The sequence below is a fragment of the Phasianus colchicus genome, chromosome 1 (genome assembly GCF_987193195.1).
Source record: "Phasianus colchicus chromosome 1, bPhaCol1.hap1.1, whole genome shotgun sequence".
Taxonomy (NCBI): Eukaryota; Metazoa; Chordata; class Aves; order Galliformes; family Phasianidae; genus Phasianus; species Phasianus colchicus.
This window is the reverse complement of record NC_143436.1, coordinates 84,870,846-84,897,883: the sequence shown is the minus strand read 5'-3', so window position 1 is coordinate 84,897,883 and position 27,038 is coordinate 84,870,846. Positions and strand designations below refer to the sequence as shown.

Below are 27,038 nucleotides of genomic sequence, written 5' to 3'. Positions count from 1 at the left end.
CTCTAGGGTATCTACAACAAGCAAAATTTAAACAACATTCATTTGGGTAATTTGGAAATGAGGCAGAAACAAAATATATTATTGAGTATGTTAGAAATACTGTAATTTATTCTCATTCTTTCCCCATTTCTTTCTGTATTCTCAAAATCACCATTAAAAAAAAAATACTAAAGCCTTTTTTTCCTCCTGTAATTTCATCCTCCCAGGTCTCAAAGAAAATATAACAATTTCAATCCTAAAATAATTAGTGAGAGAAAATTATAACTGATAACGTGGATTATAAAAGGAAACAATCTCCACTGTGTTGATAAAAATATGCCACTATTTCTGAAATTAATGCAGTCTGTTTACAATGAACACACCAGGAGAACATGTATGCTCCAAGATGCAAGGCCATAGGATATGCATGGTGCAGGGCTTTCTAAAGTTTTTTAATTTTCGAAAGCACATTTACCTTCTGTTACTTTTACCCACAGTTTTAATCCAAAGTTTCTAGCACAATCTCTATGACTGAACAAAGTAAAAAGAAAGAGCCAGTTATTCCCATGGTTAGAGAATACCAAAACCAGAAATGTTGCAAAATGTAGTCCCATTTCTAAATTTCAAGCATCTTTAAAGCTTATTACAATTGAGTGAAGAGTTTTACAAGTAAGTGCTATTAAATGAAGATAGTTTTGCATGTTTTATATAAAAAAAAAAGGGTTACATTTTCAAGTATACCCCAGATTTGAGACTATTCAGATGAATGTTCTTGGCCTTCTGATTAAACTAATAGGGAATGAGTTTACACTGGGAGGAGAGAAATAGGGAGGAAAGAAAAAAACCTAGCAAACCAAAAGCTAGTTGACAGATACAGTAAAAAAAAAAAGCCTAATTCCATACAACTGCTTCAGTGTGACTGATCTCAGAAGAACAAATAAGTGCTGCAGGGCAGATTGTCTGAACAGTGGACGGAAAAACAGGAAGAGAACTCAGAGAGAGGACATCACTGGATAAAGCCTGCATGAACTGACATCACTTGGTCTCTCAAAGAACTACCAAGACACAACAAGCTTATTTGAAATGTCATTTATATGCTTTCTCCCAAATCTCCACTTTTTCTCCGCTTTTTTTTTTTATCCAAGAATCTCTCTGTATTTACCAAATGAAAAAAAAAAAAAAAAAAAAAAAGGCCTTTTTTCCTCCACGAAAGACTATAAAGTTTTTCTGGGATAGACCCATTTCTAAAGTAAACAAGAATCACAGTCCAGCAATGTGGAGAACTGTATCTCCCTTGGGATGCTCTCCTTTTCACCCTGTAAAGTAAGCCTTTGAAGTCTGCTCATAGAGCTTTACAGTGTATTGAAAGAGTTTTTTAATCAGGCAGCTGCTAAGATAAAGTTGATGCTTTGCTTCCATTTCGAGATTCAGGGATATCCCAAAGCTAAAATACAGATGTAATTCAAAGGCAGTCCTGTTTTGTAGCATACAGGGAAATCACAGTTGGAACACGTTAAAATGCTGCAGTAAGATGGAGGCCTTCACAACCATGTTACCTGTCAGAGCAAAGAGGCCAAAGCTTTATCCTCGCCATACCTCAGTTACCCCGTGTGTCACACTGGAAGAATCACGCTTAACCATTTCACAGAGATGCCCTGAGAATTATCAGCTTACCACCAGATTTTGAAAAAGGCTCAGGATGGCAAACAGTGGTGGTGCGGAATGAGCAGGTGTGGAGCTGCAACATGGCTGTTGACGACCAGCAGCAGGTAGCACAGGCCTCATGAAAGTTCCCTCTTACTGATTCTAAGCTACGTTCACCTTTGTGCCTTTCCCGAAGCCCTTGGAGATGAAATGCTGCTGAGTGCAGTTACATAGCTTCAGAGAAAGAAGGACAAACTCTTTTAGCAGTTTTATTCCTTTATTATTTACTACTTTAAGAGACTTGTGCTGTATTATGTTATATTGGCCAGTTGTAAAAATAATTTATTCCCTGGAGAGTTCTGTTAACATTTCAAATTTTTGTTCAGTGATTTCCATGTGTCTATTTTTGACAGACATTGAAAGTAATACTTCATTAAAGAAGTTAATAGAGCAACAGACTTTTTCTTAGATACATCTTGACAATTTTTAAAGTAAAAGTCTTGGAGAAGATTTCTAATAATTCAGAAGTTCTAGTAAGATTTTTCTGTTTGTGGCTTTGCATTAATGCATTTTCACCACAGGAGAAAAAAAAAAGAAAAAAGCACAGAGGTGTGGTCCAAAAGTCTGATGAAGCACCAAGCCTGTCTACTGTAGGCCAAAATTACTTTCCTTTCTTCTCCTGCGTACATCTCTTTTTCTTAAGCTTCCTCCTACTAAGAACTGTACAGAGTGCTGCTAACATAGAAATGAGTTCCTTGCAGACTTGAAACCCCCTATAAAAACATCACTGGGATGAAAGTCTGTGAAGTTAGCATAGAGCCACTACATGGCTAGCTGTAGTAGTAGCCATGCTCAAACATTTTCAGTGAGTGATGTTCCCAGCTAGCTCTGTGACTTAGTTCTCTTTCTAAGTATCTCAAGACACAATGCAAATATCTGTCACAATGAGAAGGGTGTCCATGTGGGTTGGATGGTCACCCTCACATTGCATTTGAGAATAAGGTATCATGGATGAAGGAACCCAGATCATGTTCAGTTGAGGCCTGTGATATCACAGAACAGGGCGACGTCACTAATGTCTCAGTTGTCATACACATTCCAGAACTGATGAAGGATGAAGCCATCTCATGAAGTTCAGCTAGACCAGCAGAAGACTGACTGAGCAGGGTGTGCAGCAGAGCAGAACTGCCATGTGAGCCCTGCTGCAAGAGAACTACACTTTTGTGTAGACGGTGCTACACAGACTGATAGAACCATTACAGCCCAACAGAAGATCTTGATTTCATTTCCTAATTTAGATCAGGTGATTAAGGTTTTTCTGATATTTACAAACCTCTTCAGTGAAGGTGGGCTCAGCTCAGAGTAGACCCAGAGCTGTTGAAATGTTTTGTAGAACTTTAGCACAAACTCTGAGGGCCATAAAAACTCACTTGAGTTTTGCTCTAGGTTAAACAGTTCAAACAAATTTGGGAGTAAAGGCAAAATACAACTCCTAGCCAACATTTTTCATCAGCAGTTTCCAGAGCAGTCTGGTCTACAGAGATTTGCTATTCTATGATGGTGTCTTAAAGTACAAGGAGGAGGAATGCCTTGTTCCAGACCTTTTAGCGTAACAGTGGCAGAGAAGGGACAAAACTGTGGTTACTTGTGGTCTAATCCACCATAGTTCCTGTGAAGCACAATGCCTGATGAAAATTTTCCTCCTGGATACTATAAATTAGCAACAAAGTTTTGTATAACTCTGTTCAGCAGCTGGAGGCGTACCATACCCCTCCAATACTTCCTTCAGCTCAGTCACATAAGTTTATTCACTGGATCTGGATGAAAAGAAGTGCTCTACTGTCTGGAATGACTTGTATCAATCTCTAGTTCCTTAAAACCCTGACTAATTTTAGACCTTCTGTGGTTATATGCATTTGTAATCTATTAAAACAGTCTCTCCAGTACATGGAAAACATATGGTTTCAACAGTGTTATTCCTTCATGAAGGCCTGCCTCTTTCAAGTCTCCTCTAGATGTACACTAAACTCGTTTGTTGTTTAGAATGTTTATTTTTATAACTACTTATCCACCTTTCCACAGTTATTTATTTAAATTATGTATATATATGCACGTTTGTATATAGATGTACATATTAAAAACATACATCTACTAATTGAAGATGTAACTACACAGTGCTCATCAGATAAGAGTATAAAAATGGCCTGTTCTCCAGAATGCGTACCTTTTCTCTGCTAGTGCACTGCAAGGTTGCAGAAAGCAAATGCTGCTTGTTGCATGTTCTTTTTTATTTCTTACACACTCAGTTAATAAAATAAAAAGTGCGAAATAAGAAAGCCAGCCAAGTCTGACCTCTGAATAAATTCAGAATGAATTCCTATGTTTTACTGAACTAACACTCTACTAATGAAGAATATCCATTGTTTTCCCACCAGTCCCAAATGTGAATAGCTGCTCTCCATTTTAACAATTTTTTTTTTTTTTCCTGGGACTATTTTCTGTATCCGAATGGATTCACCATATTCACCATTTCTGGCCAGCTCTACAGCCACTCAGAACTTGCTGAAGAGCCTTCCTCTTGGAACTGCATTATTCTAATCTCAAATCATTTTGTGAGCGTGAAGGAAGCTGTATTTATCTCTGGTATCTTATTTGGCAATCCAGTCTGCTGTTGGAGAAACAGTTAATCTTAGCCACACTTGATGGCTGAAATGGGAGAAGTGTAGTAGACAAGACCAGGTTGGCAAGTGGAAAATAGTCATCCTTGATCACTGCTTGTGGAACAAAGTACAAATACCATCAAGATTTTGGAGGGGAAAAAAAAAAAAAGCAGGAGGCAATTTGCTCAGGTTACAATAATTTGCAATTTGCTATCAGTTACAATAAGCATTGCTCATCCAGGTCTGAAGAATGATGAGTCTGTGAGTCTGGCCCTAGGAGTGCCCCAAAAGTGAACAAAGAATATTGCTTATACCATGGCAGAAAGTTTGTTATAAAGAAATTCAGATTTGTGCTAGACCTACATTCACTAAATTAGGGAAAAAACTAATACAAGTGAGTAAATAGGACATATCATAAGAAGTTATAAGTTATTAGCTTAGAAAAAGAAATGGAAAAGGCATGGTGACTCTGACAAAAGAGCAGTAAGGTGGTTACCTTATTACACAGCTGGATCAGGAAATGTAGAAGCTAAAGACCACACATTCTTGACAGATATTAGCAGCATTGCCTAGTGAGATTTTTGAGATGTGATTAAAAACTACTCCTAAAGAAAAATAATCTAGAAAATAGAAAATTACATTTTTCTTTTCAAACCGATTTTTTTTTTCCTTGCAATTTACTGTTTGTTAGATTATTCTTTTTCTTTTTTTTTTCCTGTGTGAATTTGTGCTACCAAGTTTGGGAACTCACTGATGTGTATGCATTTTGTTTGAACAAAAAGATGTAAAGCACTGCTCATACAAGAGTCTGAATGCAACTACAGAGGTCAGAAGGAAACATTTGTCAGTGGAATCAAAACAAACAAATTAAAGAATTTACAACTCCAACAGTCTTTCCAAGTAGCATGCTTTTACCTAAGGAATACAAGCCATAGAATCTCACTTCGTTATGTCTGCATTCAAATCATAGGGTGAGATATTTATTCAGATTGTGAGAATGGAAGTTAAAGGAAAAAAAAAAAAAACCAAAAAAAAAACCAACCCACAATAAAAACCAGAAAAGAAACCAAGGAAATGAGAGCTAGACCTGGCATGGGAGAATAACCGCGAGTTATGCAGATGTAACAAAGGCAGAGGGCTGCTTGAAAAAATAGTTGGCTATATGAGTTGGAGGTACTTGCAAAAAGACCTGATAAATCTGTAACACAAATACAGCGAGGAAAGCACTAGGACAAGCAAGGAAATAAGGAACGAGAAAGACAAATTCCCTTTATACCTAAAAATGACCTAAAAATGTAGTAATTGCAATGCATACTTGTTAGGTGAGTGCACCGCAATTGCGATGCCTGAATTTTGACCTCTGGCTTGATGCAAAATTCTGTTCCGAAAAGAGAAAGGAAAAATGAACTTGGTCTCCAGATGGAACTCTGATGAAGGGCTGTTTGCTTTATTCATCCATACAGTTTTTTTGCCACTCTTGCTGGAACAGCATGAAGGACAATCACTTAAAGTGCAGTGAAATGTGTGCCCAAATGTGAACAGATCCAAACATAAGATCCATCATGCCTCAACAAATTGCAATGCCAGAACCCTCTGCCATCATCGCTCTGTCCGGAAACTGCCCTCAAATATTTGAAGCATTCCTGGAATTAACAAATAAGTGCTGATTTGGCCTAGCTCCTGGCTTCCTGGTATCTCTGGCTGGCACTGAGTTACAATGGAGGGTATTGTTATGCTGCAAGAATTCTTTTGCTTTTCTTCTTAAATTTCCCAGTGCCAGAAAAAAGAAAACTGACTCATTTCAACTGTGACTCTTGAATCAAAGATCTGACTAATTTAAAGGAAGTTTTTATATGCTGAGTCTATCCAACCATGCATAGCTTAGATTATTTGGCTTCTAAAGATGATACAATCAGGTAGACACAACAATTTCTGTTAAATGCAGGTACACATTGTTTTTATATTGAAAAGTTGGACATATACAAACAAAGTGTAGCCTCCTCTGACCACACCAACAAAGCCCTTTCTATGCTACCTGGAAAGAGCTGCACAGTACAGTATGTTTAGCCTGCTAGAAAATTACAAAAAGAAGGTAAAAATGACAAGAAATATTTGTCAGTTCCCCAAGTAAGTGAAGCTGCAGCATTCAGAATTTGCTTTATGCAATATACATAAATGTCAGGTCAAAATGCAAAAACTGGAAAAGAAAAATAGAATATTTTCTCTTGCGTTGTGCTTTGGTCTCATAAAAAAGCCCACTCAACTTGTGAATGCTTGCTGAACAAAACAGAAAAATATATTTCAAAAACCTCTTTACTGAATAAAACTCGATGTACTACTGCAGATATCTCCTCTGCCTTTTAAAGCTTAAGGGTAAAGAGCTAAGTTTCAGATGAAGTTCATCAGAATGCCTATAGACCATACTATTTATTTTTTTTATTCATACATTTTCACATTTAGCTTCCATTTGCAAAGATCCTTTCAAATATTACTTACTCAAGGCTTGCAGTGGCCTTTGGGATGGGAAGACACTGGCAAAGGGGTAATGTGATCTACCCAAACCACAATAGGAAATCAGTATCAGACAATACTGTTAGAAACTTGGATCACCAGAGCTCTCTTGTGTCTAAAATATGCTGTCATTATCATACGATGAGCAGCTTAGATCATCTGTACTTCTTTAAGACAAACGAAGTGCTGATCATATCATACAGAAGTGCCTAGATATAAGTTTGCAAGAAAGACAAGCAATGTGAGGTCCTGTTCCAGAGAAGGACAGCTATGGATGTTCAAATTACGTTTATAGCTTAAGCCATTAGAGCTAGAAGTACTAAATGCAGTGTTTCCCCTGAATGCATGCAGTTACATTTGTATATTTTTATATATTTATAAATAAACCATACATACATCTATAAGTATTTGAACACACAGACACACAACGTGAAGTGACTAACACATAATTATCTGGTATGGTAGCAGCACTGCATTCCCGGAACTCGTCCCATGAAGCAAGCTCAGTTCATTCTCTACCAGACTTAACCAAGAACAATTGGAAAGCAGGAAAGCAGCACTCCTGTCATCTAGGCAGGAATACTGGCAGCTGTACTCCCTCCTCTCATATTAATCTTTAATATTAATTAAACCTGCTAAACAAGTCACAGGAGAAGATAAAAATAATTAATTATTACGCCTTGGAGACTGAAAGGCTTGCTGTGCACCTATGTATATATTCAGGTAAACATATATATGTAAAGTCTTCTGAAAACCACATGTTGATATAAGAGAGCAGATGCTCCATTTAGCCCAGTCTCCCATCTCCAGTGGAGTCCAAGAGTGTGCATCTAGCATGAAAGATAGAAAAAGAAAGCAAGCCTCTTGTGATGTCTTCCCAGAATATTCTCTTTCCCATCACTAGTCTAGTTCATGAGCTTGTATATGTACTTATTATACCTGCAGGTGGGGTTGAATTCATCAGGTAAAAATAGTAACCCAAAACAAAAGTGGCGACAAACACAAACACAACTGTAAACACATTACATTGTTATATTTAAAAACAGCTTTGTGAACAGTGAATACCTAACTGAGCTTTTTGCTACAGCTAGCCCCAATATCAATCTGAAAAGGAATGTATAACCAAAGCACAGCAGAACATGTATAATCAAACCTAGATCTGTAAAGCAGAAAAAGCATCACCTGAACAAATCAATACTTTGAAGAGGCAGCTCTTATTAGTTTGGATAGAGTGCCACTCTGTCAGACTTTTGTTGGTCTTGTTCCTAAAGGCAGTTCATTCACTGCTGACTTGGTTTCTCTGCTAAACTGTGCAGGGTACACCTAGTGCCCAGTTTTCTCATCTCTCCTGGATTAACTTCCACTAAAAGTGGATCAGATTGGTAGTTCAGTATCTAATGGCAACATGCATGTGCGCGACTGCAGCCTGGCATTCATTTTTCAGAAATACAAAGGTTTTGGGGAATAGGTATAAAATGGCAAGATCTTGGAAGTATGGATGATTTCCCTGCATTCAAATCTTTCCATGTGTCTGATTTCTCTCTGAGGTAGAGATCCATTTCAACTGATCAGTGTCAGCTCATGGAACACTCAACTGCAAAGGTCAAATTAGAAATGCTATCATTTTTCTACAGACATGAAAACCCACCAATAGGTAGATTTCATCTCACTTTTTTTAACTGTCTGTAAATTCTGCATTTAGTCAGAATATAGACAGGTGTCTTCAAAGAGAAGTTTATCCCGTTGTAAGAAGTCGGTCCAAGAATTCTAAATCTCCATCTTATAAGGTTTATTTTCAGTTATTTTAGAGAAAAATCTGAAATCCTGACTTTCACGTTTCCAAGGTTAAGTAGGAAGGAGTCATAGAATCATAAAATCATAAAATCACAAGGTTGGAAAGGACCTCCATGATCATCTAGTCAAACCATCCTCCCATTACCACTGCTACCACAAGCACTAAACCGTATCTTATAGCTCCTCATCCAGATGCCTCTTGAACACTGCCAGGGACGGCGACTCCACCACCTCCCTTGGCAGGCCATTCCAGTGCCTGACCACTCTGAGAGAAAAAGTTTTTCCTCGTGTCTAACCTAAACCTCTTCTGGTACAACTTGAGGCCATTTCCCTGGGTCCTGTTTGTTGCCTGGGAGAAGAGGCCAAACCCCTCTTCACCACAACCTCCCTTCAGGAAGTTGTAGAGTGCAATGAGGTCTCCTCTGAGCCTCCTCCAGACAGAAGAATCCTTCTCTGGACATTCTCCAGGGCCTCAATGTCTTTCTTGTAGTGAGGGGCCCAAAACAACACAATACTTGAGGTGCGGCCTCACCAGTGCTGAGTACAGGGGGATGATCACCTCCCTGCTCCTACTGGCCACACTATTTCTAATGCAGGCCAGGATGCCATTGGCCCTCTTGGCCACCTGGGCACACTGTCGGCTCATGTTCAGCCGAGCATCAACCAACACCCCCAGGTCCCTTTCCTCTTCACAGTCATCCAGCCATTTTCTCATAGTTGAGATTTCAACTGTGTGAGCTCACAAAGCAGTGATGGGCTGGACCCCTATGCTGGATTCCAGCATTTCAAGGCTTAGGGAAAGTTGAAGCTCACACCAAATTTTATAGTCTTTTCCTGTAAGCATATGCTTCTATTTCACTGCAGGGAAAGTGTGTGTGGCAGAAATTCCTCTAATACTTTTCTGCTGTAAGCTGGCACTCTTTTCATCCTTCTCATCAGATGGCATTTCCAATATGCAGATGGGAAAAACAAAACATTTAAGAGCCCTTCCTCTACAAAAGAGATTTATGTATGGATCCCATTAAAATCACCATTAGTATCATGAAAAAAAACTGCACTGAGACTATGCCTCTTGATTAAAAAAAAAAAAAAAAAGCTCAGACTTCTGGGCATCTCTATCACAGAGATAAATAAAGAGGCGAAGACTATAGCACAGTTTATTTTCCCAGCAAGAGGACGTCTAGTATGATAAGAAACTCAAGTTGTTGATGCAGAAGCAGAAAGAAATTCAAGTTAAACATTTATGAGGTTTCGCTTTCCTTTATCATTTGTTTGGTTATTCAAAAACCAAAGTTGGAATAACTGATAGATGCTCATATAGGAGGTAAAGCAACCCAGTTCTAACCATTGTTTTAAACACAGCAGAAAACAATGTTATTCCCAGTAGCAGAAACAGATCATGATACTGCTTTTCAGTCTTGTCTATGTCTGCTGTACCTGGAAGAAAGGTACAGAGAGATTCCCTCAGCATATGTTCCTGTATTTCTCATTCCATACTGAGAAACAGGAAGGACACATGCATATGTTACTTCCAGGGTGTCCAAAGTGCTGCATGTGGGTGCTGCAATGAACTGTCTGCCTACAGGGAAGCCTTATGAAAAGCTTTTAAACAGATTCCTGCAAGAAGAGTTAAATAGTTCATCAGAGAACAGATGTGAGGAGAAAGAACATTCATTCTTCCATATCCTGCACCTGTTCTGGCCTCGTATAACGAGATGATTATAGTGTTCCTGTCCTTTATCATTCTTAGAAATGGAATGAGTTTAAACTACACAAACTTCAATCCCTAATTTAACCAAATAAAATACCACTCTACTCTGTCAAATGCTATACATGCATTCTTAAGTAAATGAAGCAAGTACAACTTGAGTGAGGTATCCTAATTATTTTGACTTTAGACCGAACTCAAATCGTGCAAGTCTTTGTATACGAGAAAAGAAAATGCTTGTTACATTTCAAATTTGATAAATACAATTTTCTATTTTAAGTCCATTTTGCAGTATCAAAGCCTAAGTTCTATGCTTTGCTGTCGAAGTTAGTGAATAACGCTCTCATTTCTTATTCCAAAAGTGATTGTTTTTTGTTGTTTTAAAAACCAGATGATAAGATTTCTGTGCAGTTTCTTTAAAAATGCAAAACCCTAATTACAAAAACATGTACAGATATACTCAGCTTACATCTGGTTAGCTATTCCTCTGAATTTTTAGCCCTACAGGATAAGTCATACAATTAAAATTAAGTAAGTACTGATAAGTATTCACAAGAGCAAGACCTAAGTTTATACATTTCTTTAGAATTTTTTCAGATAAATATAAATTCATGATACTAAGACCAGTGTTTATATTACCGTCACTGTTCTGAAAAATGTAACAAATACATAAAGTAAAATGAGTACATAGTGAAAATATTGCAATACTTACAAATAGAGTTTCCAGTAGAAGCGACACACCCCAAAAACCAATGACACTCTCAAATTCCATAATGAATAAATCAGTTTTCTGAGCCTTTATGTATTACAAATTGCAGTAACCATCATATAATTTTTATAATTCCATCAGTAGCTTTTTCTGTTGTTACTACATTCTGTATATAGAGTCCAGACCAAGGCATATAGACATTCCCCAGAAGTATTTCCACTTAGCTAAATGGCCCTCAGTGCACTCTTACTGAGAAAGCTCCTGCATCTGTATGAATAATTACACTGAAGTCAGTGATAGTTCTAGGCTTGACATTAACTAAGAAACGAATAGGTCTAACATAAAAATCTGGTGTTGAATTCACAAGCACTGCCATCCTAGGTGCTGCAACATTCCACTGCTAAAATTATATATTTTGAAGCACTCGTGGGAAACAGTAAGACTAACCTAAAACTGGAGCGGATTACTTATACCTTTTGTTAAAGAAAGTAAGATGTTCCGTAGAAATATTTGTGTGTCTCAGCAAGTTCTTAAAAGCAGGAATTCTCCCCAAATTTTGCATGATAAGAATGTTACATTTTGTTGACATACATATCTTACTTTTCACTAGATGCTACAGAAATTGTGCAATTGAAAATATTTGTGTGGAGGATTTGACTCTTCCTCAGAAAGACCATTAAAGCCAAATGCATGAGCAGCAGAGATTTACAAACCACAATTCATGTTAGGTATATGGTCAGCTTTAGAGTCTGACTCATAATGGAAGAGACCCAAAATGGCACTAGTATTTATGCATAGGAAGTTAAAAAGCACTTTTAGATCAGTATAATGCTATATAAACTCCACCATGTGACATTTAATAGACTCTCCTCACTAAGGAACAAGAAGAGATGCCAGCAAGGGAATCTGGCTGAACGGCACTCATCTCCTGTTGCCTTAAGTTTTGTAGGTTGGAGTGCTGTCTAATCTGAAAAGGGGAAGGAACTGAAGTTAACAAAAAATTTCCACATACAGCCACATTTTTTATATAAGAATTAAGATATACTAGGCTGTGGAATGAGATTCTGAGAACAAAGTATCCCTAAATCAAGAGACAAACTCTCTAGAATAAAGTAATAGGGTTTCCACTCTTTTCCTCTGGAAGCTTTCCTGTGCATAGTTAAAAGCATATCGGCCAGGACCTGAAAGCTCTGCTACCAGAAAAATTCCCTGCAGCAAAAAGTAAAATGTATTTTGCTCTAACATTGTGTCAGCCAAACAAGGATTCTTTGCTTACGTGGAAATCAGCTTCTTCCTTATCACAATCTAGAACCCTAAATCATTGCCATAATCTTACACATGTATAGCTGTAATCTGTCTGCCTAGCAGACAGTGCAGTGAGAAGAGAATCAAATAAATCAATAAACATAGCATAAAACTATTATTCCTATCAGTGCCAGGCTCATGGCTCTGCATACAACCTTCTGAAAATACAAGCATTCCCCACAGAAAAAAATATCTAGCTTTCTCCAGAAATTCTAACGCTCCGTATACAAACTTAAATAAAGAGCTCTCACCACTTTTCAGGTAAGGACTATTCTGACTTCCTTCTTTGCATATGCAGAAATAGTCTTGGAGAGCAGACGCAAGCACGACCTTCCTTCAGACCTCAACAAGAGGTCTGAAATGAATAAAGAAATTAAAAAAAATACTAGGGACCTTGTAAATGTTCCCCGGCAAATGAAAAGAAACAGCAAGGGAACTCCAGCTTCCCTGATCCCTGGTACAAAAGCTTAATCCAGTAAAACATTCTGATTTTCATGCCTACTCTGAAAGTACCTTTGAAACTTCTGGATAAATACAGGATCTATATGATGATGACGATAGATCTTGGTTGCTCATACTGACTTTGCAGGTCCCTAACACAACATTTAGGGCAAAACTGTCTAAAAAAAAATGTCCTTCTGTACGTCTGCCCCTTTAGTGTGCAATCCTGGAGTGCTTATAGAGTGTGTTGGCTGTGTTCATAAGCCATGGCAGGAAAACACCCCAGAAGCTCACTGAGCACAAGCAAAACCCGTTTTCTGGAAAGGCAGACTCCGCTGGACCGAGCTTGTATCACAGCATCTTTCCTCCCTGGTTAAGAAGTCCTTCACCTCCATTTTAAGCAACGCACAGCAAACAGAAGTCTATTCTGCTTTCTGCAACATGGCAGCACGCGACGTGTCGAGTATTTGCTCTTCACTCCACTGAAGACTACACTTTTCCACAGCAGACAGAGGGCTGAGAGCTCAGAACTTGTTTCAGCAGTGACCCTCAGCAGAGGTGGGTTTGATTTATGAACCGTGCCACCCCTTGGTCTGATGGCAGCCCCCCCCCAGCTCCTCTCCCTCCTCTCTCCTTTAATCTCCGCACGCTGTTATGCAGAAGGTGCCAACTTTAGAACAGACAGTTCTGAAAAGAAGGCAATTAAAAAAAAAAAAACAACGCCGTACTTTAGAAATTTAAACAACAAGCCCTGTGATCAAAATAATTCATAAAGGGAAGGATTTTATGAAGTCATTTCACGAGCACACAATGCTTTTTTTTTGTTTTGTTTTTTAAGTAAATCCGTCAGTACACATGCCAAGGCAACACATCTGAATACAATATCAGCAGACACACCCTGAATCCCTGTGCCTGCGCTCTCCCAAGTTATAGCAAAAGCTAAAACCTGGGCTTTTTGCCTACATTTTAGCAATTATCAATTTCTGTCTTTTAGTTTGGGTGTATTACTTAAAGTTTTGGGTTTTTTTTCGCCCCCTTTCCCTCCCTCTCCTCTTTTACAAGTGCTCCTTTTCTCCTCTCTTTACAAAAAAACAGTATCTGAAAAAATGGATTTTTCCCTTACTGACGGTAAGCGTGTCTGTTTAAAAAAACCAACACAAGACATAAAGAGATCTAACTTACACTCAATCCCTCCGGCATAAGGAAGCCTGTTCTAATCTCTCTTTATCGGGTTTGAGTGATAGTTTTGCTCAACGAGTATTGACAGGGCCGTCCTGTTTCTCAGGCTTTCATTTTCCCTGAGTTGGAAAAAGGATACAGTGCATTTTCACATTCTCCAAGTCTGCAGTTGTTTTTATATAAGAAGCAATTTGCTTGGGTCACATCAGGTCAAATGGGAAGCCTGCCCAGCTCTTGGTTTTAAAGGAAAAACATACAGAAAGACACAAAAACACAGCAGTTTCCTTCATTAAATTCCACTCTACCTGCCATGGGCTTGCAGCCACAATGGAATTTCCCACCCTGGCTGACCATAGCTAAACATTTTTTTTTAATTATTTTTTTATTTTTAGAGTTGTTTTTTTTTTTTTTTTTCCCCACCCCCCTTTAAATAAAAAGTTTTCTTTCATGTGAACTTTGAGGTAAGGGTTATTAAAGTCAATGTAATTGTCCATTTTTCTAAAGTAAATAAATTAATAAAAGCCTACACAGAAGCAAGGCCAAATGCTGAAGCCCTGATCGAAGCCCAGACTCTGATCTGTGTTATAACACTGTAAGTCAAAAGTAACTCTTTCAAAGTTGCTGGAGTTGTGCCTGGGTAAAAGATCAGAATCTTGCCTCAGCTTTTTAACTCATTTGTCACATAGGGAAAACCTCAAACAACTCCAGCAAGAGCTTCCCTGCCGACATAGCGCAGCATGAAGTCTCTGCACTGTGCCTGGCACTCTGCTGAGCCCTTTCAAACTCACAGTGGCTTCAATACCTGAAAGGAAACGGCACGCAAATAACCACCTCTGTTACCAGTCAGCAATTGTAGAGGCTAACGGTGGTAGGAAAGCCAGCTCGTGAGCAAAATTAAAGCATCCACAATTCCCCTCTGCCTCCCAAGCAATCACTGAAACCCGAGGTGAAATCCTATTGTGGACTGCAAGAAGAAGATGCTGAGGGAGTGACTCAGCGCATACATTTTTAAGAACAACAGATCACAAAGATGCTTCATTGATTTCAATATAGCCCTAAGGAGAACCAAACATAGTTGTTTGCTTTGCTTTGACTATGATTTTATTGTACACACAGACAAGGGAAAAAAAAAAAGGAAAAAAAAAGAGGACTATATCCTGAACCAGAGGTGAGAATGTTTCTTTTAAATGCTGATAGGCGTCTCATTCAAATTCAGATACAACCAACTAAAGCATTTGTACCTGGCCTCTCTCTGAACGCAGCTAATCCCACCGCATTGTTACTAGTTTGCATTTAACTACAAATGTTGTAATTAAGTTTGAAGAACAGTTCCCATTCAGACTGCTTGCCCAAAACTTTCTGGAAAGTCTTCCTTTCAGGCTGGAAGATCGGCCTCGACAGAATAAAGCAAAGAACAAGGCAAACTGGGGGCAGGTGGAAAGAGCAGTGGAGAATCTGAGCCCTGCATGACCAGAGGGTGACCCCTCCCTTGCTCATCCTGCAAAGCGCTTTCTACAATGAAGTCAAAAAAGAAGAACAGTTGGCTCAGTGCCCCTGTATCCTCTTTTTCCTGACATTCATGTATGGAACACAGGCAGTTTTGTCACTGGGGTTAAGGACTGCTGGAGTTGCCCTTTGAAAAAATTTTTGTACTTAGTCTCGTGACTTTGATCCAGAGATGGTGAGATGCTCTGCACCACTCATTACACAGGACAGACTTTGAAGCAGTTTGAGCTGTGTGGGAGCAGTCACTTCTTCCCCTGTTGGGTCCCGTCCCCAGCAGTCTAAAAAATAAATGATATTTAAAAAATCTCACATGCCTCATTCAGTTTCAAAGACTGGCTTGTGGGAAACCTCTCAATTTGCTTGGTTTTATTTTCCTACAGTCAAATGCTTCTTTTCTTGTATTCTGCCTGATCTCTCTGGTGTCTGTTTTTCCAGTTGATTCATCCGTTATCCCTCTTCATATAACCAAATCTCTCTAGTCAGTCTGCCATTGAGCTTAGGCCTTCCTGTACGCTGTCACCTCCAACTGCATTCCTTCAGAAACTCCACACCCCAATTCCTCTTTAAAGCTGCTTGCTGAAACATTTGCTCTTTCAGCATCGCAATACGTTTATAAACTGGAGATTAGTTCACTTTGTCTGGTTTCCAAAGCCATTTGCTGCTTGAGACCATTGCATGAGCTAGTCTATTCATATGGATAAACAAAAAACCTCACTATAATGTGAATTAGGAAGAGGAAATAGCAGTTGCATGGAAGAAATACCAGTGAGGGTGAAATTAGTATCAGTCAGTTTTTATCAGTGCTGTTCCTGTCTGAACTATTATACTCCAACCCACCTTTAGATAGCAGGATTTCACAAGTGAAACGGATGATACTCCTTTTCAGTAGGACTGAGTGACCTACCAGAACATTTTGCTAGTGACTTCAGCATTCCTGTGCTGAATAGTCCCTAGACTCACAAACTTCTGTCTAGATGATTAATCTCAATATTCCGCAGTTCCCCAGAGCAGTCCATTATTTTCCACAAAGCCTCTAAAACTTTCTACTGAGCTTAGGGTTTTGAAGTGACGTCTGGCTAACAGATGTGCGTGTTCTGGAACTTTTAGATATCTTTTCTCAAAACAAAAATCCTTTCACAATTTAAATTCAAGTCAATGGCAAAACTCCTACCAGTTTAAAAGGACATGCTGAACTCTTGTAATAGGGAAATGCATCAGACACTTCATAAGTACCACTATTATACATAATCAAAGTCCAGTCTCTGGATGTGTTCAAGCGTCCAGTCACCTGACTTCTTTACATCTTGTCAACATCATGGTATTATATTGAATAACTAAGTAGGATGACTTTAAATACATGGAGCCTGAGACTCCTTCATACAAGAAGGATCAGTTAGATATTTATACCATTGACTTGCAGATGTCCAGTGCTTAAGAAGACAGTGCAAGACACCTATTCATTGCCCGTGGAGCCAGGAAGAGTGAAACCTGTTTGCAATCTGAGGCAATATTTTTGAAAACTACAGGAAGATGAAAAGCTGATAATTGACACGATTTTCTGTTGTCATGAATGTCCACAAAAAACACACTTGTCCTGGAGAATAATATTAGGTTTGTAAATTGTGGGATTGATTGTATCTTAAAAACATGGCAAAGGAGTTTCTCAATAAGGGAAAGGATGGCTGAAGTTAGATATAACACAGTTAGCTGCAATGAGCACCAGAAGGTCTTCAGGACAGCCTCCCTACCTCAAGGTCCCTCAAAGCACACCATTTACAGTGGAGTTGCGTCAGAGCACTTCCCTCCCTCTGCAGTGCTTCTGAAAACTCTCTGCAGATGGTCAGATTTACAAGACCCCTCACCACATTGGGTTTAAATGCTATAGGCCTGAGGAAATGCACAATGATGAAGCTTTCAGTGCAACCAGTAAAGATTCAAAACTGCAACGTTCAGGAAAATCAGACACTCTCTATCCAGTATTAAATGGCACAGAGGGGTCACAGGTGAGAATCAGAACTTCTCATCTATCTGGTGGAAATCTCTGTGCAGTCAAAGGTTCACAAAAGATTAATGATCTAGCAGAAAAAGCACTGCCAGATTAGATGTGCCAGTGACTTCTAAGGAATTGAGTAGAACTTCCCTGGTCAGAGAAACTCAGCAGTCTTCAACTCCACAACTGACTACAGAAATGCCTTATAATTTTATAAATGACAGTGGGAATTACTGTAATTATGCTTATTAGCAGATAAAAATGTCTCTAAAGGATTGGACCGGGGGTGCATATAAAGCAAAACAGGAAATGCATTGAACACATCTGTGAACTTGGTTAATCTAAGCCAAAGCCTTGCGGACATTCATTTTCCATGCCAAGCATGATCATCATAAGACTTGATTATATTCTATCAGTTATAGCTTGAACTGCTATAGAAAACTGGCTTAAAATGATAATCATGTTAAGATATAACCTGTACTTTCTTGAAGATGTGCTTAGGAGTTCTGCCTTTTGAGTCCTTAAACTGTATTCCCAGAATAAAGCCTTTGACACGAATTATTTCATTATTCGTGTTGCTTAGGAGTTTTCTGAAGGCAAACTGTTTCAAATACAAGATCTTCTCTGTAGTCTGCTTATACCGCATACATTTTGATTGAAATTCTGTATATTATTTTTATAACCCTAAAGAGAGTGGTAGGCAATGGAAAGAGAAATTAAGAGATACTAATCAACTCAACTCAACCTCAATGACTTGAACACTTAACATCAAAGAAAAAAAAATAAAAACAAACAAAAAAGCCCTCTCAGAAAACAGAACAAAAATTTACCATTGATTTCAATACTTTAGCTTTCTTACATGCTAATTTCCAAAGTACCTAATTGCTACAACAAGTTAGCAGAGGTAGAAGTTCACTAATGAAAAGTTAAACACCAACAAAATGAATAGTCACCCTCTTGACTCTCTTATGCTTCCTTCTCTTAAAGCCATTTACCACATGGGATCTCTATAAGCCAGAAGACACATGCCTCAGACAAAGAAGGAACTGAGGTCGGGGACCTCCAACAGCAGTTGAGAAGTAAGTGATAACAAACTTTCTCAAGGGTCCTGCTGTTTTACTGTACAGTTGAGCTGGACTAGCTTGCAGCTGGATCCTGGGTGAGTTGCTAAGGTTTGATTCTGCAGTCCCTACTGAATCTCTTCCCACCCTGCTATGAAGGACGGAAATGATTCAGCACTGCCCTGTGCCAGCACGGCTCTGCTGTGGATCATACATCATCCCTCCTTAGCCCTGCAACAAGTCAAGAGTCAAGCTTGAAAACCCCAAATCATCATTAGGAGATCTGAAGATTAAAGAGCTGCAGCTCTATACTGCTTGCCGTGCTGAAGGATAGACATCCCGGACCAGCTTAGTGCAGGAGGAAATAATTCCCACAGGGGTCTTTAGTAGGGGAGCTCAATTAGCTGACTATTAGGAAAACTTGAAGATCTTATAAATAAACCAATAAAGTCTGTGCGATTCCTACTTTGTAAATTAGGTGAGGGTATCCGCAGTTCTAATTCAAATTTCATCAGGCAACACAATTGAAATATTTGTATTTTTCATCACATTCCTGATTCTGCTAGGAATATTCTTGTTATTAATTTAATAGTATCACCATTATTTTCCCAACATGTGTAATTCCTGCATCAAAGGGAGCTAGATGTGTGCTATGTTTGAGATAAGGCTTTATGAACTCTCTAGAAATATTCACCATTCACTTACACAGAATGGCAAATTTCAATGAGATTTTCCTTTCTTTAATCGGTATGAGCTAGCTCTTTGGCATTCTGTTATAAATAATAGAAGCTACACACTGTACTTTTATAACATCATTCATCTAAGGATCTCATAACTTAATTAAGAGGGACACTGTCAGGTTAAAAATCATATATTTTTTATTAAGTAATTTCCTTACCTATGTTACTAATAACATTTTAAGCTATTAAGCTGAAACAAATTCTTAAAATCTAATTTAACATCCACCCTGGCATGTATATATCATGTATACACAGCTGGTTTACTTTCTGCGATATTAAAACAGATGTGCTAGCTTTTCTTCTGTTTCAAGTTAGTCTCATTTAAGATTTTCATGTGTGAACAACGCTCTTTCTTCAGGAGAACATTTGAATGCAAACAAAAAAATATATTAACATAGAAGAAAATAAAACATGTTTATGATAATATAATACTTGCAAGAATTCAAAAGCAAGAAAACTTTCATTTTGGAGAAAACTATCTAAAATTGCATAGTGCTTGTTTTTGCTTTTTCTAAAAGGAAGGTGAGAAGTACTACTGCTGTACTGTTTAATTATAGGAGAACACAAATCTGTTTGTTGTGAGGGAATACTTCATTAATAAATCCATTCAAGTATATCTGAGCCTTTTCCAATATCCAGAAATGTGCTGTTGCTTCACAGAGGCTTAAAACAGAGATTTGGTTTTGATGGGGAAAGTTAGCATAATGAAGTTTCTACCAGTCACAGTTTGGTTAAACTGTAAGTTATTGAAGCATACACTGCATGGGTACACGTTACCGAAAGCACTGCTGGGTCTCTTGGAATCTACAGAAATAAACTGTAGCATCAAAGACTGCAGTATGCATTTTTGCAACCTGCTCTAAATACCAGGGAAAACTGAGACACAGATATTAAATGATCAAATTCATGCAGTGTTTCAATGATAAAACCAAAATATGGATATGTCTGCACCATTCACTCCTCACTAAGCTACTTGGTATCTTCCTGATATTTCAACATTTGTCATATGAAGAACACAAAAAGCTACTTTTCAGTTGTGTTCCTACCAGCTAATGCAGCAAGGAAGAGAGGTTGTTGGCTTCCAATAGGTGTATTTGCTTAGAAAGAAAATCCTTCTCTTTCCTCAGATCCCTAGCTAGAATGATCAGCAAAATGGGTGTTCACTTGCAACCCAACAGCTCCTGCTATGCAAACCAAAAGGAGTTTTACCTTTCACTTTGCTTTTTAATGGTTCACTGCTCAGACATCAGTTCCAACAACTAAGCTTTTGGGGCTGGTGGAGGTTGAAATGGGAAGCAGATCATGGAGTCAACAGCAGTGAGTCAGCTCTGTCTACTGTTTGAAAAGAAAACTGAAGTGAGAGTAAAAATAATGCATACAAATGCAAATCATTCATCTGAAAGGCCTCTCAGGAGCCAGTGAGGAGCAATGGCTGTGCATCAAAGCCACCTTTGAAGAACATTGGTGCAGCCTGGTATTCCAAACCAAACACAGCACAGTTGTGCAGAAGAATCCCTTAGATGAGATGCTCAAGATTAATCTGCTTGGTGCTACAGAGATAACATGAAATTAGGCCAAAGACCATCCTCTATGACTGGAATAATTAAATAAACACATCGTTCCAACGTGGAACCAAACATCAGGCTAACTTTTTCCAGTTATCAACCTCTCTCCCGTGTTGCATGTATCCAGGATACAGGAGAAACAGCTGAGAACCAGTGGCCTTGGTCTGAATGTCAGCATTCATTTAATGGACGAATGGTAAATGGACATTTAACCAAGTTTTTCATATCATTGATGTTTCATTTTCTTAACTTATCTTGTGGAAGACATGTCTTAAGAAACCGTGTTTTAGTAATGTGAAGTCTAGTTATCATGATGTACATCTCAGCCAAATCAACCAGTGACAACTACAGATAGATTAATGCTTTTCCAAAATGTATTTGCATCTTTCTGTTGCTGCCTTAAAAGTATGAGGTCTGATTATTCTGATATTAATGTGTAAAATCATCTTGTTAATCATCACACAGACCCTTTTCAACTGTGTGTATGTTTAAGAAGTGAATAAGTAACTGTAACAGTGATGGCATTTTTCAAGTAATACTATTATTAAATGTCCCACACATGTATGTCTGATGATACTGGCCTTGCTTATAGACCATTTTAAAGTGTGAAACACTGAATTTAAAAGAAAACTCGCCTAGTACAGCAAAGTCAATCCTGAGACTCATACACAGGTATATCTCTCCTCTTTGTCGCGGAACTGAAGAGTGATTTGAGTTGGAAGGGACCGTGGAGATCATTCACTTCCAAACCCGTGTCACAGGAGGGACACCTCCCATTAGAGCAGGTTGCTCAAAACCTTATCCAATCTGGCCTTGAGGAATTCCAGTGATAAGGAATCTGAAGGCGTAAAGTCACTGTCCATAGTGCAAATTTAATCCTGTACTTTTATGCCTAGAAGGTTCTCTCTTGAACTTAAAAATATATCCTTAGTACCGCAATTTAAAAATACTGCTGCAAAGTAAACAAATGAAAACAAACCAAACCACCACTACACTCAGACAAGATAGAGTACATTTTTGCTGTAATTACTGAGGCAAAAATAATTGAAAATCAGCAGTACCTATTTACAAAATAATTTAACGCAGTGTCTGGTGTCTGATATCCTCATCTCATGGACAGGCTGAGCACACAAAGGAGATCATCACAGTACTCTTACACTGCAAGAACGATTAGCCATTGCAACCATGACTCAAGGACCTCATCTCTTCACATGAAAGATAAAAATTTCAAGTTGACCATTATCATAAAACAATCCTGTTTGGACACGTCATGGTGATATTTATTACATGTGTACAGTTCAAAGGTGTTGGAAAATACAGTTAGACATCCTGATTTTTCAGAGCTGAACATAAACTACAAAATGTTCTACACTACAATACATAGTGCTGTTTACACAGGAAGCAAATATATGTTAGTATTCCACACCTTTCTCTTCTTTGTCCAACATGCTTTGGGCACATTCATTCTCTTGATCAGCCTCTCTCACACACAGTCTTTCACTTCCTACTTCTTTTTTACTCTTGCATTCATCTAGTTTCTCCCTCTAGAAGCAGCTATCTATCTATTATTTTAGAACTGTAGAATGGCTTGGGTTGGAAGGAAATTTGAAGCCCACCCAGTTCCATTTCCCTGCCATGAGCAAGGTTGCCACCCACCAGCTCAAGATGCCCAGGGCCCCATTCAACTTGGCCTTGAATGCCTCCAGGGATGGGGCATCCACATCCTCTCTGGGCAGCCTGTGCCAGAGCCTCACCACCCTCTGAATAAAAAACTTCTTCCTTAGAAAAACACAGAATGATTTTATAGATGTTCTTGTTCTCCTTTCTCTCTTGTCACCACACCAGCTGGCAGCATGATCTTCTCCCCCAGCATGACCAATTTGTCTGCTTGCAGAGAGCTTCAGCAATGCCACAGTTCCTGAAAGACTTCCCTGCTGACAGTGGGCTCCAGTAGGGTGCAGACAAAGGACTGAAAGGCAGTTCCTTTCAGTTCGCATTTGACTGAGACCCTGATCAGGCAATACAGCTGCTAATTATAACATTGTCTAGTCCCTCACCTCTCCATGAACCAGTTTCCTCTCTTCCCCATGAAGACAGCTAGAAGTAGCAAAGCATACCCTTTGGTCTGGAAGGAAGGCCTCCTTCATTAAATGCTACAAAAGTGTTTTGATATCCTCAGAAGCATGGTGTTATTTAAGTGCTAATCATCCTAGACTTCAGTAAGTCCAAAATGATTTCACTGGTTACCAAAAAGCTCCGTTGTCACACATTACATTGCCATTGCACAGAAAAATAATTAACAGCCTACATTTTGTGGTCCATTATTTGAGCAGTCTTACTAGCTAGGGAATTATCCAGAATTCCCAAGTTTTCAATGGAGAAATTAGAAAACATTAAAAAGGTAGGCCAGGGAAAAGCTCTATGAAAAATCTTGCACGAAGAATGAGAAAAGAGACATTCCTTCCGAGCACTAAGACAAAGCAGCAGGTAAAAGTCAAAGTAATCTGATGTAACGAGCAATCTAAATGATAATTTAAGAAGGTAATCTAAGAGGAGTCCCAAAGTTTTTCTAACTCAAGTATTCAGCAAACCATTCTTCAAAAGCTAGAAACTTGAGAAGTTACCAAAAACAGCACACGCTGATCAAAACAGGAGATGAAACATTTGCTTATATCATTTAATATTTCAAACAGAACATCAAACAAAATCTAATGTATATAGGAGACACAGAAACAGATCAGGAGTTCACCATCTCTGCTTGTTTGGAATCGCTTCACCCCTTTGCCTCTCTGTATGCAGCCAGGTTTATCAGTTGAAGTTCAGCTAACATACACACACTGTGTCAGAGATGGAGTCAACGCTATTGTCTGACCCCAAGTGAAGCAAGTGGGACTGAAACTCTGCATTCAGAGACCTCTGATTTGAATGCCCACCGGAGTTTGACCTGGATCACTTCCTTACCTGTCTCCCAGACTCAGTTAGCTAATACTGAGCAAGTACTTCAATTACAAAAGTAAAACAAAACAAAGCTAACAGAAAACAAATAAACCAAACCACTATCCCCACATCCAATAGCTTACTTCAGGCACCAGCATTACAGAAGAAAACAAGCTAAAAAAAAAAAATCAAACCTTTCAGAAAGTTTGCCCAAAACCAATCAGTTAGTTGGATGTAGGTGGCATGTGTTTTGTAAAGGCAATGCAGGTATGCTGAGAGTCTGAATCCCAACATAAAACTCTTTGAGAAGCAACAGCCTGGGAAGGGGACCTTTGAAAGATTCCTTCCTTACACTACCAAACTGGATTTCCTTTCCAATTTCAAAGCTTGAGAAAGTCATCCTCCTCCTCTCTCTAGTGTCTGCTCCCAAATCCAGTGCTGAAGGGCAGCCCTGCACCCAGTGTGCTCAGCTTCCAGCCACTGTGGAATTTCTCATCCTGGCACCACATGCCCAGCTGCACTCAAGGAAGTGGAAAATCTGACAGCATTGTCTGAAAGACACAGCTTGGGATAATTGTTCCTTATAGTTTCTCTGTCAGGGAATATTATCATATTCCTCTCACAGGAAGGCAACTAAAGCTTTCATATTCCTCAGCTCCCAACCACAGAGCTCCTCTTTGTCTTTAAAGTGGTAGTTAAATAAGTTGTGACGTGAAAAAAGGTTTTAAAGTCCTGTGCAGATTAGAGATAAATCTCCATAAATCTCACCTGCTTTAATAGTTTCTTCGTACGACATACATAACTTGGGAAAAGGAGGAAAAAGGAACCAAACTCACCTACGTTTACGTAACAAAGGATGGAAGTCCTTCATTCCTGTAAAACCCTCATTTTATAGATACGATAGATTACCCTTATTTTAACACAGGGTGGAAAAAAAACATTACACTACACTTTTATTGTGTACATCTTAAAAGAAACACAGAAAGAAAAGTTGTGTGCAGTTTGCAGCCCACATGCAGCATGCATGTGGCACACTCACAACAGATCCCTGTACAAGGAATCATTTTCCAGCAGTTCAATGAATCCCATTCCTCAGATCAAGTCTTGGTTTCCATATCAAGTTCTTGGGAGGTTTCCATCACCCCTAAGTGTCAGGGCTTTGCTTGACTTCCAGCACCTCTACCCCAGCCTCCCCAGGAGGCAGAAAGAACTGTGATGCCCACATGGCTTCCCTCAGGACCTCTGGAGAGCTGTGATGAAGCAAGGGAAAGAGCCCAGGGCTTCTGCACTTCACGTTAGCACCTTGCAATTTAACTGTTTTCTCTCAAATGCAGGCTGCAAGGTTTTTTTTGACAGACACAGAACTGAAAAAAAAAGATCTCAGTAAAAATCCCACTCACTCCTGTGGGGCAAGGGCTGCATTTCTGATATTCCCTCTTGATTTGCCCCCCTATTCTGTGCTTCCTCTATTCCTACCATTACAACAGTACCCCCATTATGACAGTAATGTTGTATTTTTTTATTTGCAAACCATCACCTTTTTTTGAGAATGCTAGCCAACACTTAAACATTAACTTCGCTGGAAACAATCAAACCAAAAGTCATGACAGAAGGATGGTCTCTCAGCTGCTTCTTCCCATTTCTTTTGCAACAAGTAAAGGTGCTATTGTTATTCAGAGGAAAATAAACAATATTCCTACCTAACCCAGAGAACTTGAATGACAATTTCTCTGAGCAATTTTCCACCCTCGTATTTGCGCACGCTTTTGTAATGGCAAGCCTTGTGCTGATCTCATCTTAACACTTCTAGGTGAAAGCTTATGTTAATAGAACAAATTAAGCTAGGGATTTTCAGGCCACCTTGGGCTGGTTCCAATCCAGGCCTGAACTCTCATCTTTACTGGAAATGGAGATTAGTCAAAATAAGAATCCATTAATCAAAGCCAGTCCAGCATTATACAGGTACCTCAAGGTACTTTTGGTGATCCTGAAAACATACCTTCATAAATTGCTGATGCCCAGGTGTAGCAAGGAATGCTGCCACTAATGTACTAAGTGATGTTCTCTCTTTTGAGTAAGAGAAACAATATCTAGTCTTCATTTCTTTCAGTAGTACAAAGAAGTATTCTCTCAATTCATTTCTGCATAGAAATAGGGCACAGTGTAGCTATTCATGTATCAGTATGTTTCTTCCAAATATTAGTTGTGATGTGAGGTGATTAAGATACCTGAAAGACTGCAATAGTGCACTTAAAATGTAAACACACAAGATCCATATGCATTTTATGAAATTATATATGCATGTAAAATTTATGCATACATAACACATTCATCTTGTGCAATAGATGTTTTTTCTATATATTTTATATGTCATAAATCTAAGGATATAAAGAAACATGAAGTAAATACAAATACATGCACACACAGAGAAAATTATGTGGGCCTTTCTAGCATGAAAAGGAAATTATTAAAAGTTGGATAAACAACAACTGAGGATATGACAGGGGCAGCTGGAGAACCACACTGGGGGACAGAACTTCTAAGTGAATCCACACAAAAAAAATGCCTCCCCTGACAATCCGTTGTTCTTCAAAGAGAATAATGATTTTAGAGATGAGTTTGCATTTGTCTTTGGATGTCACAATAAATGCTAAGAAAGCAACTGAATGAGAGTTATTATTTCCTCTGAGCAGAGAAGGATTTGGGTAGGCTGTCAGAACATCAGCACCAGCAGTGTGAGGGCAGATACAAAGCAACAGCTAGTAGGAGTCTGACCAGGGCTCTGAGAAAGGAGGATGAAAGAGGCCACGGGGCAAAGTGCACATCTAAGAACGGTAGATCTAAGAACCACAGCTGCAAGACAGCTGTTAAATCACGAGGGAAGGAGGAGCATTGTTTGAGGAAGAGATCACAGGAGGCATAATGCCTCTGATTCCACGTCTATCAGAACACAAAACTATATGAATAAGTCAAGAACGTGCTCCACTGAGGTCCGGACTACTTTGCTGGTCTGGGGAGACTGAAGCTGTGTCCATGACCCCACCTCATCCACACATTTGGCACCTTCAGAGAGTGAATACAGCAGGAAGCACTAGTAATTGCTTGGTGTTTGAGAGTATCCGCAGCAGTATTATGGGCAATCTAATCCTCTCTCTCTAAATGAGCATTCTGGGCAGAAAATAAGTCCAGTCCTACCTCTGAGAAACTAGATGCTTTTACAACTGGCTTGATTGAGCTCTTGGCCTGATGGTGACTTTCAGTCAGATATGCAATCTGCCTTCTGGTTCCTGGTTGGTTTGGACTTATTGT

The 27,038-nt window shown here is 38.9% G+C and overlaps 1 protein-coding gene across 13 annotated transcripts in view; it reads right to left on the bottom strand.

The window, feature by feature from the left end:
* The window catches only part of ZBTB20 (zinc finger and BTB domain containing 20), a 473,540-nt gene that overhangs the window by 215,491 nt on the left and 231,011 nt on the right, over window positions 1-27,038 (bottom strand). The window contains exon 1 of one of the 13 annotated variants that reach the window (XM_090150643.1): window positions 12,562-14,320. The exons of the other annotated variants lie outside the window; for them this stretch is intronic. The gene's annotated coding sequence lies outside the window, so the exon portion shown is untranslated. Of the gene's footprint in view, window positions 1-12,561; window positions 14,321-27,038 lie in introns of those variants that run through there. 13 annotated transcript variants of the gene reach the window in all.